Source organism: Canis lupus, chromosome X, assembly GCF_011100685.1.
Source record: "Canis lupus familiaris isolate Mischka breed German Shepherd chromosome X, alternate assembly UU_Cfam_GSD_1.0, whole genome shotgun sequence".
Lineage (NCBI taxonomy): Eukaryota > Metazoa > Chordata > Mammalia > Carnivora > Canidae > Canis > Canis lupus.
In genome coordinates this window covers 48,974,989-48,993,194 of record NC_049260.1, presented here as the reverse complement: position 1 = coordinate 48,993,194, position 18,206 = coordinate 48,974,989, and the positions used below count along the sequence as shown (strand labels likewise).

The 18,206-nt window shown below is 40.7% G+C and overlaps 1 protein-coding gene and 1 pseudogene across 9 annotated transcripts in view; one reads left to right on the top strand and one right to left on the bottom strand.

The window, feature by feature from the left end:
- Positions 1-18,206, top strand: part of ARHGEF9 (Cdc42 guanine nucleotide exchange factor 9) — a 212,052-nt gene that overhangs the window by 52,093 nt on the left and 141,753 nt on the right. The window lies entirely within an intron of this gene.
- On the bottom strand, positions 944-1,753 carry OR6C86P (olfactory receptor family 6 subfamily C member 86, pseudogene; annotated as a pseudogene).

Sequence of the window (18,206 nt, the reverse complement as noted above, 5' to 3'; positions counted from 1 at the left end):
CATCTGTAAGGGTAAGAGTGATCCCAGCATAGCTTTGCCCAACCCATTTTTTTTATTATTTTATTTTTGAGTAAAAAATACATTCACATGATCAAAATCTAAAAGATATAAGTGGGTACACAGTGAAATACTTCCCTCCTGCCCCTTCCCTCCAACCATTGGCTTCCTCTGCATAGGCATCCAGGGAGTCCTTCCACAGAAATGTTCTATGGATATATAAGCATATCTGTATATATTCACTTTTCTCTTTTTATGGTAATATATACACTGTTATATGCCTTGCTATATCATGGAGGTTCTTTGATCCTGTGGGGCATGAGGATGTGCTGTGGAGAGCAGAGATTAAGAGCACTGGTTCTTTTTTTTTTTTTTTTTTAAAGATTTTACTTATTTACTCATGAGAGACACAGAGAGAGGCAGAGAGAGACACAGGCAGAGGGAGAAACTGGCTCCCTGCAGGGAACTTGATGTGGAACTTGATCCAGGACCCCAGGATCACGCCCTAAGCTAAAGGCAGACGCTCAACCACTGAGCCACCCAGGCAGCCCAAGAGCACTGGTTCCAAAGTCAAATTATTTGGGTTTTCATTCTGGCTCTCTGTGACCTTCAGCAATCACTTCATCTCTTCACACCTTGGTTTCTTCATTTTCAAAATGGGGATCAAATAAGTTAGTATATGTAAAAACTTAGATTTACCTCTGACACATAGAAGCACTCAGCCATTTTTTTGATTAGAAGAAAAACATTTTTTGTACTGTGAGTTGGAAGATCTAGGTTCTCTTCTGGCCTCTTCTCCTGGGATAGTTGAGTGAATTCCTTTGTCTAGGCTTGTTTTCTCTTTCTTTCTTTTTCTTTCTTTCTTTCTTTCTTTCTTTCTTTCTTTCTTTCTTTCTTTCTTTCTTTCTTCTTTCTTTCAGTAGTGAAACCACTTTATTAATAGCCACTTCTTTTGTTGTAGGATTCATATAAATGAACATGCATGTGCCATAGGTGATGGAAACCACAATCATGTGGGAAGAACAGGTAGAAAAGGCCTTTTTTCTTTTTTCTCTGCTGAATAGATGGAAATCCTAAAATTGTTTTGATAATATAAGATAGAATTACACACATAAGGGTCAAACTGAGGGTCAGCACAGCACAGATTAAAACAGCCTGTTCCATGGGCCATGTGTCCGAACATGATATCTTCAGGAGGGGAGCAGCATCACAGAGAGAATGATCAATGAAATTGGAGTCATAGAATTTCAGATTTAGCCCCAGAATAACTGGGAAGATTATGACCAACAATCCAGCCAACCAACAGCAAAAAATATGAATTCTGCAGACTCTGCTGCTCATGATGGTTATATAATGCAGGGGCTTGCAAATGGCCACATAGCAGTCATAGGACATGGCAACCAGCAGAAAAAATTCTGTCACAGCAAAGAAGTCAATAAAAAACACTTGGATGACACAAGCATTATAGGTGATGACCTTGTTACCTGTTGCTATGTTATACAAGTACCTGGGAATACAGGCAGTTGTGAATGAGATCTCTAGGAAGGAAACATTTTGTAAAAAATGGTACATGGGTGTTTTAAGGTGAAGATCCACAAAAGTGAGTATGATGATGGTCAGATTTCCAGTTACATTCAGTGTGTAGGTGAGAAATAGAATACAATCAGAACTTGTAGCTTAGGGTCATCTGTCAGTCCCAGGAGAATGAATGTTGTTATGGTGTAGTTTTTCTTTTTTTTTGTATATTTTTTTATTAGAGTTCAATTTGCCAACATATAGCATAATATCCAGTGCTCATCCCGTCAAGTGCCCCTCTCAGTGCCCATCACCCAGTCACCCCAACCCCTGCCCATCTCCCTTTCCACCACTCCTTGTTCGTTTCCCAGAGTTAGGAAGTCTCTCATGTTCTGTCACCCTCACTGATATTCCCCACTCATTTTTTCTCCTTTCTCCTTTATTCCCTTTCACTATTTTTTATATTCCCCAAATGAATGAGACCATATAATGTTTGTCCTTCTCTGATTGACTTACTTCACTCAGCATAATACCCTCCAGTTCCATCCACATTGAAGCAAATGGTGGGTATTTGTCGTTTCTAATGGCTGAGTAATATTCCATTATATATATATCCCACATCTTCTTTATCCATTCATCTTTCAATGGACACCGAGGCTCCTTCCACAGTTTGGCTATTGTGGACATTGCTTCTATAAACATTGGGATAGATGTTACTATATTATTTAGGTGTCCTGCCATTTCACTGCATCTTTATCTTTGAGGTAAATCCCCAGCAGTGCAATTGCTGGGTCATAGGGCAGTTCTATTTTTAACTCTTTGAGGAACCTCCACACAGTTTTCCAGAGTGGCTGTACCAGTTCACATTCCCACCAACAGTGCAAGAGGGTTCCCCTTTCTCTACATGCTCTCCAACATTTGTTGTTTTCTGTCTTGTTAATTTTCACCATTCTCACTAGTGTGAGGTTGTATCTAATTGTGGTTTTGATTTGTATTTCCCCGATGGCAAGTGATGCAGAGCATTTTCTCATGTGCTTGTTGGCCTGCTTTCTTATCTTTAAAATTAAGGTCTTATTCTTACTCTGCTTATCTTCCAGAGCTGCTAGGAGGATACAGTGAGCTTGAAATGATGTGAAAGCAACTTAGAAACTGTAATGTGCTAAGCACATGGAAATGGTGCTGCTTATTCTTTTCATAGAAACTACTTTTGATGTGGGATGCCTGAGTGGCCCAGTGGTTGAGCATCTGCCTTCAGCTCAGGGTATGATCCTGGAATCCTGGGATCGAGTCCCACATTGGGCTCTTTGCGTGGAGCATGCTCTCCCTCTGCCTGTGTCTCTGTCATGCTCTGTCTCTCTGTCTGTCATGAATAAATAAATACAATCTTAAAAAAAGAAACTACTTTGGATGACTTGAACTCAATGGCCTGAGCTGGATGGAGAAGGCATTGCCCTTTCTTCTGGAAGTAGAACACAAAGGCCATCCCTGAGCTGGAGCTCTATTCTGGGTGGAGGTGGTTCATGGTAAAAATTCAAGAGTCAAGTTTTGTCTTTGACCTTTTTATCTCAATGCATACCTCTATCTGACTTCCTTGTTTCCATGTTTTGTTTTATTTTGTTTTGTTTGCCTCCCTTCTATTCCCTTTACCTCCCCTCTGTCTCTTGTCAAAACTTGCTTTATTTTATTTTATTTAAAAAATTTTAATTTATATTCTATTTAGTTAACATACAGTGTAATATTGGTTTCAGGAGTAGAATTTAGTGATTCATCACTTACATATAATATCCAATGCTTATCATAACAGGTGCCCTCCTTAATACCCATCACCCATTTAGCCTATCCCCCAAACACGTCCCTATCAACCCTCAATTTGTTCTCTATCATTAAGAGTCTCTTGTGGTTTGCTTCCCCCCCCTCTCTTTTTTCCCCTTCCCATATGTTCATCTGTTTTATTTCTTGAATTCCACATGTGAGTGAAATCATATGGTATTTGTCTTTCTCTCACTGACTTATTTCACTTAGCATAATACACTCTAGCTCCATCTATTTCATTGTAAATGGCAAGATTTTATTTCTTTTGATGGCTGAGTAATATTCCTGTGTGTGTGTGTGTGTGTGTGTGTGTGTGTGTGTACCACATCTTCTTTATTCACTCATCAGTTGATGGATATTTGGGCTCTCTCCATAGTTTGGTTATTGTGGATATTGCTGCTATAAACATCAGGGTGCATTTACCCCTTCAAATGCGGATATTTGTATCCTTTTGGTAAATACCTAATAGCGCAATTGCTTGGTCATAGGGTCTAAAAATCTAAAATCTTTTAGATTTTTAAAATCTTTTCCAGAGTGGCTGCACCAGTTTGCAATGCCACCAATACTGTAAATGGTTTCCCTTTTCTCTGCGTCCTCCCCAACATCTGTTGTTTCCTGGATGGTTAATTTTAGTCATTCTGACCGGTATGAGGTGGTATTTCATTGTGGTTTTGATTTGTATTTCCTTGATGATGAGTGATTTTGAGCATCTTTTCATGTGTCTGTTAGCCCTCTCGTTGTCTTCTTTGGAAAAATGTCTATTCATGTCTTCTGCCCATTTTTATATGTTTTTTTGGGTGTTGAGTTTATGAAGTTCTTCATAGATTTTGGATACTCACCCTTTATCATATATGTCATTTGCAAATATTTTCTTCAATTCCATAGGCTGCCTTTTAGTTTTGTTGATTGTCTCTTTCACTGTGCAGAAGATTTTTATCTTGATAAAGTTCGGAGTTCATTTTTGCTTTTGTTACCCTTGCCTCTGGAGATGTATATAGTAACAAGTTGCTATGGCCAGTGCCAAAGAGGTTGCTGTCTATGCTCTCCTCTAGATTGTGATAGTTTCCTTTCTCACATTTAGATCTTTCATTCATTTTGAAATAAATTTTGTGTATAGTGTAAGAAAGTAGTACAGTTTCATTCTTCTGCATGTTGCTGTCCAGTTTTTGCCAACACCATTTGCTGAAGAGAGAGTCTTTTTTTCCATTGAATATTCTCTCCTGCCCTGTTGAAGATTAGTTGACCATACACTTGTGGGTCCATTTCTGTGTTTTTTATTCTGTTCAATCGATCTGTCTGTTTTTGTGCCATACCATACTATCTTGATGATTACAGCTTTGTAATATGGTTTGAAGACCAAAATCACGTTGCCTCCAACTTTTCTTTTCTTTTTCTGTATTGCTTTGGCTATTTGAGGGTCTTAAGTGGTTCCATACAAATCTTAGGATTGTTTGTTCTAGCTCCATGAAAAATTCTGATAATATTTCGATAGGGATTGCATTAAATGTGTAGATTGCTTTGGGTAGTATAGACATTTTAACAATGTTTTCTTTTCCAATCCATGAGCATAGACTCTCTTTCCATTTCTTTGTGACCTTTTTTAATTTCTTTCATCAATGTTTTATAGTTTTCAGAGTACAGGTCTTTTATATCTTTGGTTAGGTTTATTCCTTTGTATATTTTTGTTTTTGGTGCAATTGCAAATGGGATTGATACCTTGATTTCTTTTTCTGGTGCTTCATTATTGGTATATAGAAATGCAAGAGATTCTCTATGTTGGTTTTATATTCAGTAATTTTGCTGAATTCATGTATTAGATCTAGCAATGTTTTGGTGGAGCCTTTCAGATTTTCTACATAAGAGTGTCATGTCATTTGTGAATAGTAAAAGTTAGACTTCGTTCTTGCCAATTTGGATACTTTTTATTTCTTTTTGTTGTCTGTTTGCTGAAGCCATGACTTCCAGCAGTATGTTAAATAATTATGGTGAGAGTGGGCATCCCTGTCTTGTTCCTGACAGTAGAGGAAAAGCTCTTAGTTTTTCCCCATTGAGAATGACATTAACTGTGGGTCTTTCATATACTGCCTTTATGGTGTTGAGGTATGTTCTGTCAATACCTACTTTGTTGAAGGTTTTTTTAAAAATATTTTTTAAAGCTTTTATTTATTTATTCATGACAGACAGAGAGAGAGGTAGAGACACAGGCAGAGAAAGAAGCAGGCTCCATGCAGGGAGCCTGATGTGGGACTCGATCCCAGGGCTCCAGGATAACACCCCAGGCCGAAGGCGGCGCCAAACCACTGGGCCACCTGGGCTGCCCTGTTGAAGGTTTTTTAAATCAAGAATGGATCCTGTGTTTCGCCAAATGCATTTTCTGCATCTGTTGAGAGGATCATATGGTTCTTATCCTTTCTTTTATTAGTGTGAAACCTGCTTTTAGAAGCAAGGCAACAGCATCTTTCAAAGATGACCCCAACTTTCATTTGAGGTAACCTAATCCAAGTAGCTCAGAGAGAATCTAGATCTGCCCAAGTTCATACCACAAATCAGTAACCAAACCAGCCCTGGAGTCCATTCTTCTCATACCATTGTTTTTTCACTAGCATTTGCATTTTATTTTTTTTAATTAAAAAAAATTAAATATTTTATTTATTTATTCATGAGAGAGACAGAGAGAGAGAGAGAGGCAGAGACACAGGCAGAAGGAGAAGCAGGCTCCATGCAGGGAGCTTGATGTAGGACTCGATCCTGGGACTCCAGGATCACGGCCTGAGCCGAAGGCAGACACTTAACCACTGAGCCACCCAGGCATCCTGCATTTGCATTTTAGTATGAATTTAAATTTGAAATTCCTTAGGAAAGATATTTGGTGGTGAGAGAAATTCTGCAAGTGTCTGTGTTTAGCCTTCAAAGTGAGGTGTTCTTACCCCTTAATTAACAGGGTCAGACTTTTTTGGAGCCCTGGGAGGTAGGAGAGGCAGTAATTGTTAGAGTACTGAAGGGGTGATATCTATAGAGCAGAGGGAGGAAAGAGGACAAGAAAATGTCTAAAACATTGATCTTCAAAGTGAAGCTAAGGGGAAAACATGAGAAGTTCTTTATATATTAAATTGCTAATCATTACTTAATCTCTATTTTTGTGTAAATTTTATTTAAAAAATAGTAAATTAGTAGTAATTTAGAAACTGGGATAGGTATTCCTTTTTTTGACCAATTGATGATTTTTTTTTACCCAACATAATTGACAACTAACTTTCTGAAATACTGTAGGCTTGGTTTCTAATCTTGGCTCTGCCATTGACTAGATTTACTTGTTAGGTAACTTCTCCTCACTGGAACCTCAGTTTTCTTATCTGTAAAATGTTGGACTGAACTAGGTGTGCTAGTTCTTGAGAATCTCCAGTCCTGAGCTTCTCTAAGTATAAGAATCCAGCGTCAGGGTCTTGAACCTGAGATAGAGTCAAGAAGCATAGGTTCAAATTCTAGCACTGTACTGGATGCTTTGTCCCTCATTTAGTTGCCCTGGGCCTTCCCTTCTCTGCCCTCATCTCCTTCACCTAGCCCAGACAGATAGAAGGTGTCTTACTTAAGCTTGCTGACCTACTTGAAATTCTGTTGTTATAAGCAGAACTACTTTTCCTTCAGACAAAGACCCAATGCCATCCCTCACAGGCCTTGAGGATGGGTCTGATTGTGCTTCTCATGTGTCCTCTTTGACAGCCTCAATTTAGATGTATCCCTTTGTTTGAAGGGAAGCCAACTCAGCCATTCTATCCCCTGAGGCCTGATCTAGTGGCTGTTCACTGAATACCACTGCCATCCACTGATCCAGTATTTACCATGTATGCTGGGAACCCCGGATTGTGCTAGGCTTTGCTATAAACATGGCTCATCTCTGAACAGGAAGAACTGCTGACAGGGACCAAAGGCACTGCTAGTGCCTTGGCCAATGTCTTTTCTCTCACTGTGAATCAACAGGCAGAGGGAAATCAATAAGCCACTGGAAACTATCTTCTCCTTTCTGATGGGCTGTTTAAATGCAGATTTCCTTTCTGGATTGTAAGCACTCCCCAAGAGATAGTTACATTGTCTTTGGAAAGGCTCAGAACCTTTGTAAACCTGTGTCCTTGGTGGACATGCTTAGTAGACTTCAAGGTGGTTTAAATTTATTGAAATATATGTATTTTTTCTTTTGTTCTCCAGATAAAGGAACAGGTCAAAATGCTCCTATAAATTCTGTTTCTGTTCTCATCATCTTAGAGCAGATGGCCATGTTTAAAGACCACATTAGAACCATTAGTTCTAACCTATCTCCTCCTCTGCTCCTCCCCCCACCTACAGCCCTCCTTCCCTTACAATATTTTAACACGACATCTGTCAAATGGATAAAAAATGACTTTCCTTTATTCGTTTTGCCTTGCCCACCCACCCTCTGGCTGTGGTGTTGATGAGTATAGAACTATGCATGTGGGAGGCATGGAGGACAGATTCTTCATGTAGTTCTAGTCCCCTCCCCCTCCCCTTCTGTAAACCTAGAGAAGCCCCACCCCCACTTCTCCAGAAAGTCCAAGGCTGGCCTTCAAGTCACAATCCGGGAAAAGTTAAGGATCCCAGGGTTGGTCCCAGTAGAACCACATGAAGAAATTCAAGAACCCAGATGCAGATTCCTAGATAGGTCTAGGTCACCTCAGGGACTGGGGGCTCTTTGAGCTCCCTACCTCTTCCCTAGGTTTGGCCTGGCCATCTCTCAAGGTTTGAAGGCAACAAAGAGACTCCAGTGGGTGGCTGGAAATTAGTACTCACAGCAAGTCCAAGAAGCAGCTCACAATGCCCAGGACAGGAGTATTTTGGAGATGGAGCCCAAGCTGACTCAAGAGACAGGTGGGGTCAGAGTAACCTCCAGTTTGGAATGGTATGCTTCTGTCTCAACTCATGGAGAGAGCATTCCTGAGTCATTCTCTATTTGTTTTACTAATAATTTGTCTCTTAGAATATTAGAGTCTGACTTGAATAGTTTGAGCACAGCTCTTGGAAATTGCTTCTAGACTATAGGATAGAGACATGCTGTAAGGATTTTTCCATTAGGGCCACTAGGGCTAAAGGTCAGGGCAGGGGCCAGAGTAGAGGTACAAGAGAACAGGTACAGATAGCCTCTCAAGGCAGACTGAGAAGATCATCCTGGACAAACTACTCCTTAACCTGCCTGGAATCTAATACAAGGAGAAGCCAGGAGACAGAGTTTCAGAAATTCTGGTTTCCTCGAAATGATCCAGTGCAGTAAGATGAAATTCTTGTATTTCAGACTCTGGTTCTAGTAAGTTTAAGATGCTTGGTTTCAATATGATGTATGATTTAGGATCACTTGGGCTGCTTTTTTAAGAAGTCTGTGGTGATTTTGAGCAGCAGGTCTGTGGACCACACATTGAAAGACTAGTCTAATGGATTGGAGACATCTGGGTAATGCCAAAAGATCCTAGAATAACTTGACAGTAACTATTATTTCCAGTATTTTGGACATTCAGGGTAATGTTTATCATGTTGGGAGATGCTCTGGGTGTGAGACTTCTCTAGCCAACAGAATCATGGTTGGTTGGTGGTCCAGAAACATGTCTTTTCCATGATCTGTCCAATCCTTGACGTATTTGGCTGCATTTTCTCTAAAGGACTTAATTCTTCAGCAAGACCAGACTCTTAACATCATGAACTTTGGGGCAGTAGCTAGGTCTCACTTTACTAACTCCTGGGCCTGTTAGGTTGAGCTAGTGGCTGAAGTTTCATGTCAGAAGAGTCCATTGCTAAGGTCCAGACCAAGCAAATAACTCCCCTTCTTTCATATATGTTTGGTCACTATTATAGCTAAGATCACATGTAGCTTCTTTGGAAGAGGTACAGAAAGGTGTAGCCTTTTGTTATTAGTCTATAATGAATGAGGAAAATGTCCTTCATACCTTAGGAAGCTCATCTAGGATTCCCAAACTTTTAGGTTCTGGCTTATGACCAAAGTACATATTGGCCTTTGGTTCGTTCAGGTGATACATTTTGCTGACCTGATCCTCATCTAGGCCCACCTTTCTAAATCAAGCCAGTCCAGCTAGGTTTTGTGTCTGTCAGGTGTTACTGAAACCAACCATAGATGTTTTATTTTAAAAAAAGATATTTTATTTTATTAAAGTGAAAAATGGATGGTACGATGGGACATTGAAGGAAGCCAATGTCCAAATCACATGAACAAAGTAGGGAAAAAATGATCATGTCATGAAAAGATGATATTTGCATACTTCCTTTCAGTACATTTAGAGCCATAATCACTTAAATTCATTAATTATTCTGCTCAGAAATGAAATTATTTAGTTATGGGTGATAGCAACACCCAGATTAAAGCCGAAATCAACCTGATGGGATGAGCACTGGGTGTTATTCTATATGTTGGCAAAGTGAACACCAATAAAAAATAAATTAAAAAAAAAAGCCGAAATCAGCCAGGTGTGAACTATTAAGTCATCAGGGAAAAAAACCAATTGGAATTTTAAAAAATATTCATAGTGGTGTTTTTCTTACTGGGAATCTTTTCTCTTTTCCTTGATGACCATCAAGCACCTGTGCACATCTTCAGCAAAAACCAGCAGCCCACCCCACAAACCACCTGACCATAAATCCTATCAACAACAGACTGTTTTATAGGACACCTGGTACATATTTTGTAAATAATTTTCTTAGCCCCATAGTATGTTCTGAGACCTGACAGAGATGCTAATTCTGTTGTGATCTGCCTCAGAACTTGCCTTATTTTAAGGCTTAGACTGTAGAGGCTAAAAACAGTGCTGTTCATTATGAATTAAGCAGATTGTTTAGATCTACTATTCACAAGTGTACACTCTGGTTGTGTGGAGAATAACACTCTGGTTGACAACTTGAATAAATCCATAATGCCTTATTTTCTTTTTATCCTACTTAGAAATTAGTGAAAGAGGCAAAGGGAGAAAGGATACAATCTAGTCATCAGGTGAGGGATTAATGAACAGGCAAGTCAAGATCACACAGCTAAGAAGGGGCAGCCTAGTTCCAGTGTTCCTGTACTTAACCATGGATATGACTTTGGGTAAATCAGAGGCACAGAAGTAGGAGTATATCTGCCTGCAAGACAATCCATTTGGCCAGAGTGGAAGGTCCTTGCCAGGGTCAAGATAAGGGCTGGATCCATAGGCGGGGCTTTGCAAGACTGACAGGAGAGAGTTGTTGAGGCTTCTTGAGTGTGGATAGTTTCACAAGCAAAGTTCTGAGAAATGCATCATTAAGGAGTAGCTTAGTCAGTAGCAGGAAGGCCAATTGGGATGCAACTTAGGTGATAAGGGCTGGACCTAGGATGGGAGGTTGGATATAAAAGGTCATATCTGAGAGACATCTGGAAGGAAAAATCAGCAAGCCAAGAAGAGGTATCAGAAATGGGAAAATTTAGGAAGGAGGGGAATGGGGGTATATGATGAGTTTTACATATGTTTTATTGGAGGTGATAGCAGGCCATCCAGTGAAATGAAGAGCAGGAAGTTCGAAATATGAAAGTGGAAGTAAGAGAGCTGATATCATGAGGAAAATGATTTTTCTGACTTTTGATTGGGGTAGTCAAGAGCTAAAGTAGTTTCTCAGCTTTCCCAGCCAGTCTGACTAGCCTGTCACCAGCAATGCCTGAATGAGTTATATTCAGGAAGGGGCTAGTTAGCTCCAAGTTCTCATTTTCCTAAGAGCAGTAAAAGCATCCTATCAAGCACACAGGAGGGTAAGAAAAAATATGCTGTAATAATGAAATATCTGTCCTTTGAGAAGCTGAAATGCTAGCCTCAATAGAAAGCTAGAAGTGGAAGCAAATTAAGAGGTTGTCTGTCTGGTTCAAGTCTGTAACTTGACTAATAAAGAAACTGAGGCAGGTAAAGAACTTGCCCAAGATCATTCAATGAGCAGAGCTTCTTCCAATAGCCAGTCTTCAATGAGCAGAGCTTCTTCCAATAGCCAGTCTTTGCTGCACATCATGGTGCCTCCTAGCTGTTGTTGGAACAGCCCAGGTCACACCTTTCCAGAAGTGGGGGAGATTATTGTCCTTGAACACTTTGAGCAATATAGCCAGAATCTGTTTATAAGACTACATTAAAAAGGCTATTCAGGAGGGAGAATAAAATCCCATCCTATTTTAGATGTACTTAAAAGGAACAAAGGAAAGGATTTTGCTCTTGTCCATGCCTAGCTGTTGAAGGAGGGGACCTTCTGAGAGGATGGGGCAGGCACCAATGGAGAAAACCATTTAGAGGCAAAAAATGCCTCAAGTACCTTCTTATCCTCCTGTGAAACTTCTCAGAAGGAAGGTCCAACTCCGCTACCTTCATGGCAATTGACACATTTGCTATTCTGCCCAACATATGTTTATTTTTTAATGTTTTCTGCTACTCCTTGCCATTAAAACTCTAATATTTCTGGTAGTCACCTAGGCTAATTAACTATTTAGGGGTGGTACTGTTTAGCTAGAGGGCAAAAGCAAAAAATGGAAGACAAGTGCTATGTCTCTGGATAACCTGGGATCCCAGGTTTTTTTCTATGTTTGCAAGGCCTGGCATTATGCATACTCCTTACATGACCCAAAGTATCCTTTCTCAGACTTACCAACCACTGAGGAAGACTTTGAGGATCGTCAGGGAGCCCAACTTACAGGGTAACATGGGAATCTCTGAGAATAATGAGGCACCAAGAGAGTCAAGGGTGAAACCTAGACTATGAAGGTCCTCCAGGGCAGTGATTCACCAAGTGTCATCACCTGGAAACTTCTACTTAAGACCAATGAATTGGGGCACCTGGGAAGGTCAAACATCTGCCTTCAGCTCAGGTCATGATCCTGATCCGAGGGTGCTGGGATTGAGCCTCATATTTGGCTTCCTGCTCAGTGCAGAGCCTGTTTCTTCCTCTCCCTCTGCCACTACCCCCACCTCATGCTTTGCTGTCTCGATCTCTCTCTCTCTCTCTCAAATAAATAAATAAAAATATTTCTTTTTAAAAGGCCAACTGAATCAGAAACTCAAACTTGGAGGTCTAGTAATATGTGTTTTAACAAGCCTTCCAGAGGTTGAGAACTACTACTCAAGATCATTCACAGGATGTGCTGATATGCCTGGAAAGAGAAACCAGCTGGGAGCCTTCTCTCTCTGCCTTCTTGTGGGTGATTGGCAAAAGCAAAGCTATACAGTAAGGCCTACTAAAGATTCAAATCTGCTCTACCACCTGTAACTGAATGACTGTGAGCTACTTGGTTAATGCCACAGGTTATTTTCAGTTAAAAAATAGGGTTATTAACCTTGGAGAGTTAGAGATTGAGATTACAAAGTCCCTTGCCCAGTGCTTAATACATGTTTTTTTAGGATTTTTATTTATTTATTCATGAGATATACACACACACAGAGGCAGAGACACAGGCAGAGGGAGAAGCAGGCTCCATGCAGGGAGCCCAATGGGGGACTCGATCCAGGGGCTCCAGGATCACGCCCTGTGCTGAAGGCAGGCACTAAACCGCTGAGCCACCCAGGGATCCCCCTAACATATGTTTTCAACCAATATGTTTCTTCCTCCCTCCTTCCTTTTCTTCCTCCCTGTTTTACTTTTTTTGTCACTTCTTCCCTGCCTTTTTTCCTTCCACCTAAAAGGGCCCCCAGCCTACTCCAAGTTAGCTGTAGACACATGCCACATTGTTGACAAGAAACCAGGCTTAGAAGTCAATCTCTTAGAGGTCAGTGCCTCTAGGGTGTGGTGGCCATATTTCCAGGGTAAAAATCAGGAAACATGGGTCTGATAACAGATGTATCTACTTGTAGTATCGATGGGATAGAATGTTTGAAATTAGGGTTATCCTGGGAAACCTAGACAAAAATAAATAGGATATCATCTTTTTTTTAATATATATATATTTTAATTTTTATTTATTTATGATAGTCACAGAGAGAGGAGGAGAGGCAGAGACACAGGCAGAGGGAGAAGCAGGCTCCATGCACCGGGAGCCCGATGTGGGAATCGATCCTGGGTCTCCAGGATCGCGCCCTAGGCCAAAGGCAGGCACCAAACCGCTGTGCCACCCAGGGATCCCAGGATATCATCTTTTAAGAAATATGTTATGACTCTTCCCCCTCCCCATCTTCTTATTCATGTCCAAAAGTGTCTTTGGTGTACGGGTGCAGAACACTGTGTGTCCCACTCACTGGCAAGTCTGAGCAAGAGCCAATCTATATTTGGTGCTATACCTGAAATGTCCTGGGGATTAGGAATTATTCTGTTAGAAGTCATACCAGCACTTTCCCAAGGCCAGGAGCTATTGGGGTACCTAGTACCATTTCTTGGCTTTATATTGGGCTTGTAGGATGAAGGGTGGGGATAATTGGGAAATTAAGGCTTTTGCTTAGGGGAGGAGTATAAACTAGTTTAAGATATAAAGAATTTAACCCCTGATATAGCCACTCTCAAATGGCCTTTTCTTGGCTTTCTTCCTTTTATATATAGCTCTGTACCATTTAATAATATCAGCTCCAGCTACCTAAAACTCTTGTCCTTCACGTTTGCAAGATTACACTCCGTGGTGTCCTACTTATGTACCGAAAGCTTCATTTTGGGTTGTTTCTCTGGCTTCTCTTCTCTTCCTGACCTCTCATTGTTGTTGTTTCCCTAGGTTTTGGGTCTTCTTTCTTAGCACTTTGTTCCAGGGCAGACTTCCTTTATTTTCACAATTTCTGGGCCATTGATTTCAAAACCTATACAACTATCTCTCCTGACATATCTTGAACTTCAAATATGCCTTCATGTCCTTCTGGCCCCCTATATTCAACACATTGAAGAGAAAATTTGTCACCTCTTTTTACCCTCCCAAATGAGCATTTCTTTGTGTAGTTTACCCTCATGCTTTAATCATCACACTTTGACTTGAAACACCTCCACCCCTAAATCAACTTTGATTTCTTCCTTTTCCTCAAATTAAATTTTAGAGTCTTCAAACAGAACTCCTGCCTACCTTTCAAGCTTTCCTTCCCACTCCCCAAGCCCCTCTTCCCAGCCCTTTCCAAACTCTGTTACCTCTTTGCTATCAAATTCCCTGTAGTCCTTACCTTTGAGAACTTTTGTAGTCTCACTCCTCATTTCTCTGCCTCAAATGCCTTTCCTCCTCCCTCCTCTGTTACAATCCTACCCATTCTTTAAGATCTATCTTCAGTGTCCCACACAATCATTCTAGAGCCCAATAGGCACATATATTACTCCCTTCCTCTGAAGCCTTGTACTAGGCCAACATATACTAAGCACTGCAGTAGGCACTGCATATCTAGTGCTCAGTTTACCCTCTCTACAACCCTGAGGCAGGTATTATCCCCATTTTGTCTATAAAGAAACTGAAGCCCAGGGTTGTATAGCTTGAAACTATTGTCCTTGTCTTTTGTGATATTGCACTTCTAGGTATCCTGATTACATGCTGAGAGTTCCTTTTTGGTTTGTTTCTCTGGCTCTTCCTTTCCTCACCTCCCATTATCACTGCTACTTTCTAAGGTAGAAAAGCCAAGAATTGAAGCTAGTTTTGCTTGTCTTAACCATATTTGCATATTGCTTGAAAGACATTCACTGTTGGTTCTTGAAGGGTCTTTGATCTTCAGTTAAGGACTGTGTCTGAATCACAGTAAGAAGACTCCTGTATATATAGATAGTGGGGGTCACTGAATGAGTGTTGGATGGAAAATGGATGAGCAAAGCGCATATTTATTTTAAAAATCATAACAAGTTAAGTCAATCCTGTACAAAAAAGGGAGATTTGAGACCAATTTCAAACCCAGATTTAATTCACTGTTAAAACAATCCAGAGGATGGGTGAGTAGTATCCCCTTATTCCTGCTTCTATTTGTGATTGAAGAGCACAGGAGCCCCATACAACTCCTTCTCTCGTGGATTAGCCCTTCTTTCATGTCTGCACACATATCCATCAAGTCTAGGTTTAGTATATTAAAATGGAAACAGGTAGGTATGTAGAATTATCCATGTTTAACGGGTAAAAAAACTGACCCGGGATGCCTGGGTGGCTCAGCAGTTTGGCACCTGCCTTCGGCCCAGGGCATGATCCTGGAGGCCCGGGATTGAGTCCCACGTCGGGCTCCCTGCATGGAGCCTGCTTCTCTCTCTCTGCCTGTGTCTCTGCCTCTCTCTCTGTATCTCTCATGAATAAATAAATAAAATCTTTAAAAAAAATAAAGAAACTGACCCAATGGCACCATAGTTTATAAGAGCAGATACTCTAAAGCCATACTGTAGCTTCATTTGAATTATATCTTTAATACTTATTTTCTATGTAAATTTGGGAAAATTATTTAATCTCTCTGAGCTTCAGTATCCTTGTCTATAAGATAGGAATAATAATATTCTTTCCTCAAAGGGCTTCTGTGAGGCTTTAATGGATTAATGTGTGTAAAGTGCTTGGAATAGTGCCTGACATAGAGCAATACTCTATATTGGCTAATATCATCATCATTATCATTACACCTTTAGCAAGTAGCAGAGGAAGGTCTTAAATCCAAGATAAGATACCTTCTCTATCTATGATGTTACTTTGGGGGAACAGTGGTCCAGGAAGCTGGCCATCAGATGACTGTAGGCAAGTTACTCCTGCTATATCATACCTGATCTATAGAATGAAGGATTATGGGTGATGGTCTTTGAAATGCTGTCCAATTCTTACTGTCTTTGATTCTATGTAGGCCCTGACAATAGGTTTACAATTGGTTTATGGCCACTGGATCCTAGATTGGCCTTGTCTAGTGTATAGCTGGGCCTGTGATCTGAGGGCCCAGGCAGGTCAGCTGGACTAAATGGGGACACGAGTGAGCCAACTGCTCTTGGGAAAAGCTGAACATAAAATTGATAAAAAGATGACTGTACTGTAGAAAGAGCACAGACAGTGAAATCAGCCAGACCTGGGCCTAGAGTACCTCAGACAGCATCACAGGTAGCATCATGAGCAGAGGGTTGGTAATTGATATTAAAATATGCTTGACCTTTGGTAAAAAGTCAAGGATATAGATTTAAGCCATAAGCCTTCATGGTGTTGTGAGTTGGGGCTGTATATTCTTTTTTTTAAAGATTTTATTTATTTATTCATGAGAGACACAGGCAGAGGGAGAAGCAGGCTTCATGCAGGGAGCCCGACGTGGGACTCCATCCTGGGTCTCCAGGATCATGCCCTGGGCTGAAGGCGGCGCTAAACCACTGAGCAATCCAGGCTGCCCAGGGCTGTATATTCTTATTGAACTCTAACAACACCAGCTGGAACATGTCTTTGTCAGGAGAGGGAGATTTTCTTTATGGAGATTTATTTTATTGAGACCAGTAACCAGCAATTCTCCACTGAGGCCAGAACAAGAAGAAATTGACTTTTAGTGCAATTGGAAGAAAGCAATTTCAACATAAAAAAAAAATCTCATAGACAGGGCCACTGGTGGGCTAAAGGTGGCTGTCCATATCTCCTTCTCTGTAGTTCTTTATGAATAGGAGTCATCTGCTTTGTAATATTAGGGATGGAGTTCTATGAATTCAGTGTAGCTAATGAGTAGACATTGGTAGTATCATGGGTGTTAGAGCATATGCAGTCAGAAGGCCAGGCTCCATAATTTTTTATTTGTATGACTGGACAAAGGACAGGTCACCTCTCTGAGCCTCAGTTCCCTTATCTTTAAAATGTGGGTAATAGGGCAGCCTGGGTGGCTCAGCGGTTTAGCACTGCCTTCAGCCCAGGGTGTGATCCTAGAGACCTGGGATCGAGTCCCATGTCGGGCTCCCTGCATGGAGCCTGCTTCTCCTTCTGCCTGTGTCTCTGCCTCTCTCTCTCTGTCTCTCATGAATAAATAAATAAAATCTTTGAAAAATATATGGGTAATAGTGAGATGTAGTCATTCAGTAAGGATTAAGTGATACAGTAGATATGAATATATTTTTGTAAATAGTGAAGCATGAGGTCATTGAAAGGGGTATTATAAAAGCCCTGTTGGAAATCTTGTTTGCATCCATGCTACGGAGCTCCCAGTATGCCTTACCTGACCAACAGAATGACTTAACTAAGTCAAATTCAGTATAGGGTGTATTTTCCTATGTATGTAATGTGTTATGTGTTAATTTCATGACCATAGGGTTCTTCTTCAGTTGGTATATTGAAAAGCAGACCTATGTGAGAGGATGCATGTTACATATTCTGTCTCTGTTGTCTTTGAACTGTTGCCTTTGGTCTTGTGGAGCTATAGTTACCTTGGGGAATCAGTCCTTCATCAAAGCAGACTGATGGAAAAGTTGACTTCTAGACAACATATTCAGAAATTTAGTTCTAAGGGAAAAGTTCTTAAATCTTTTGCCTCGACAGGCCGTATGTTCTCTGTTCTGGGATCTGTTTCTCTAAATGCTAGGAAGATTGATGGCCTATATAGGCTGGAACCAATTGAGGAAAAAGGAAAACAAACAACACAGGGGTCAGGATGGCACCCAGAAAGAGACAGACTATTCCCCCACCCTTATCCTCATCACTATGCTTAGGCGAATGTTATGAGTGAGTGTGTGTGTGTGTGACATGGCACTGGGATAGATGTCTTCTTGTTGTTGTGTGTAGCCCAGTCCTGCTGGTCACAAAGTTTAATGACCAGGGTTAAGGTCTTTGCACAGCCCCTGCCTTGCTGCGTGATCCTGAGCTCACCCTTTAACTTCCTTATGGCTCAGTTATGCCATCTATCAAATGCAGGATTCAACCTAGATTCCATATGTATCTCACCGGGTGGTGGTAAAAAAATCACTGAGTGAATCTGTGCCAAGGTTGAGTAAGGCATCAGAGAAAGCCATATTCT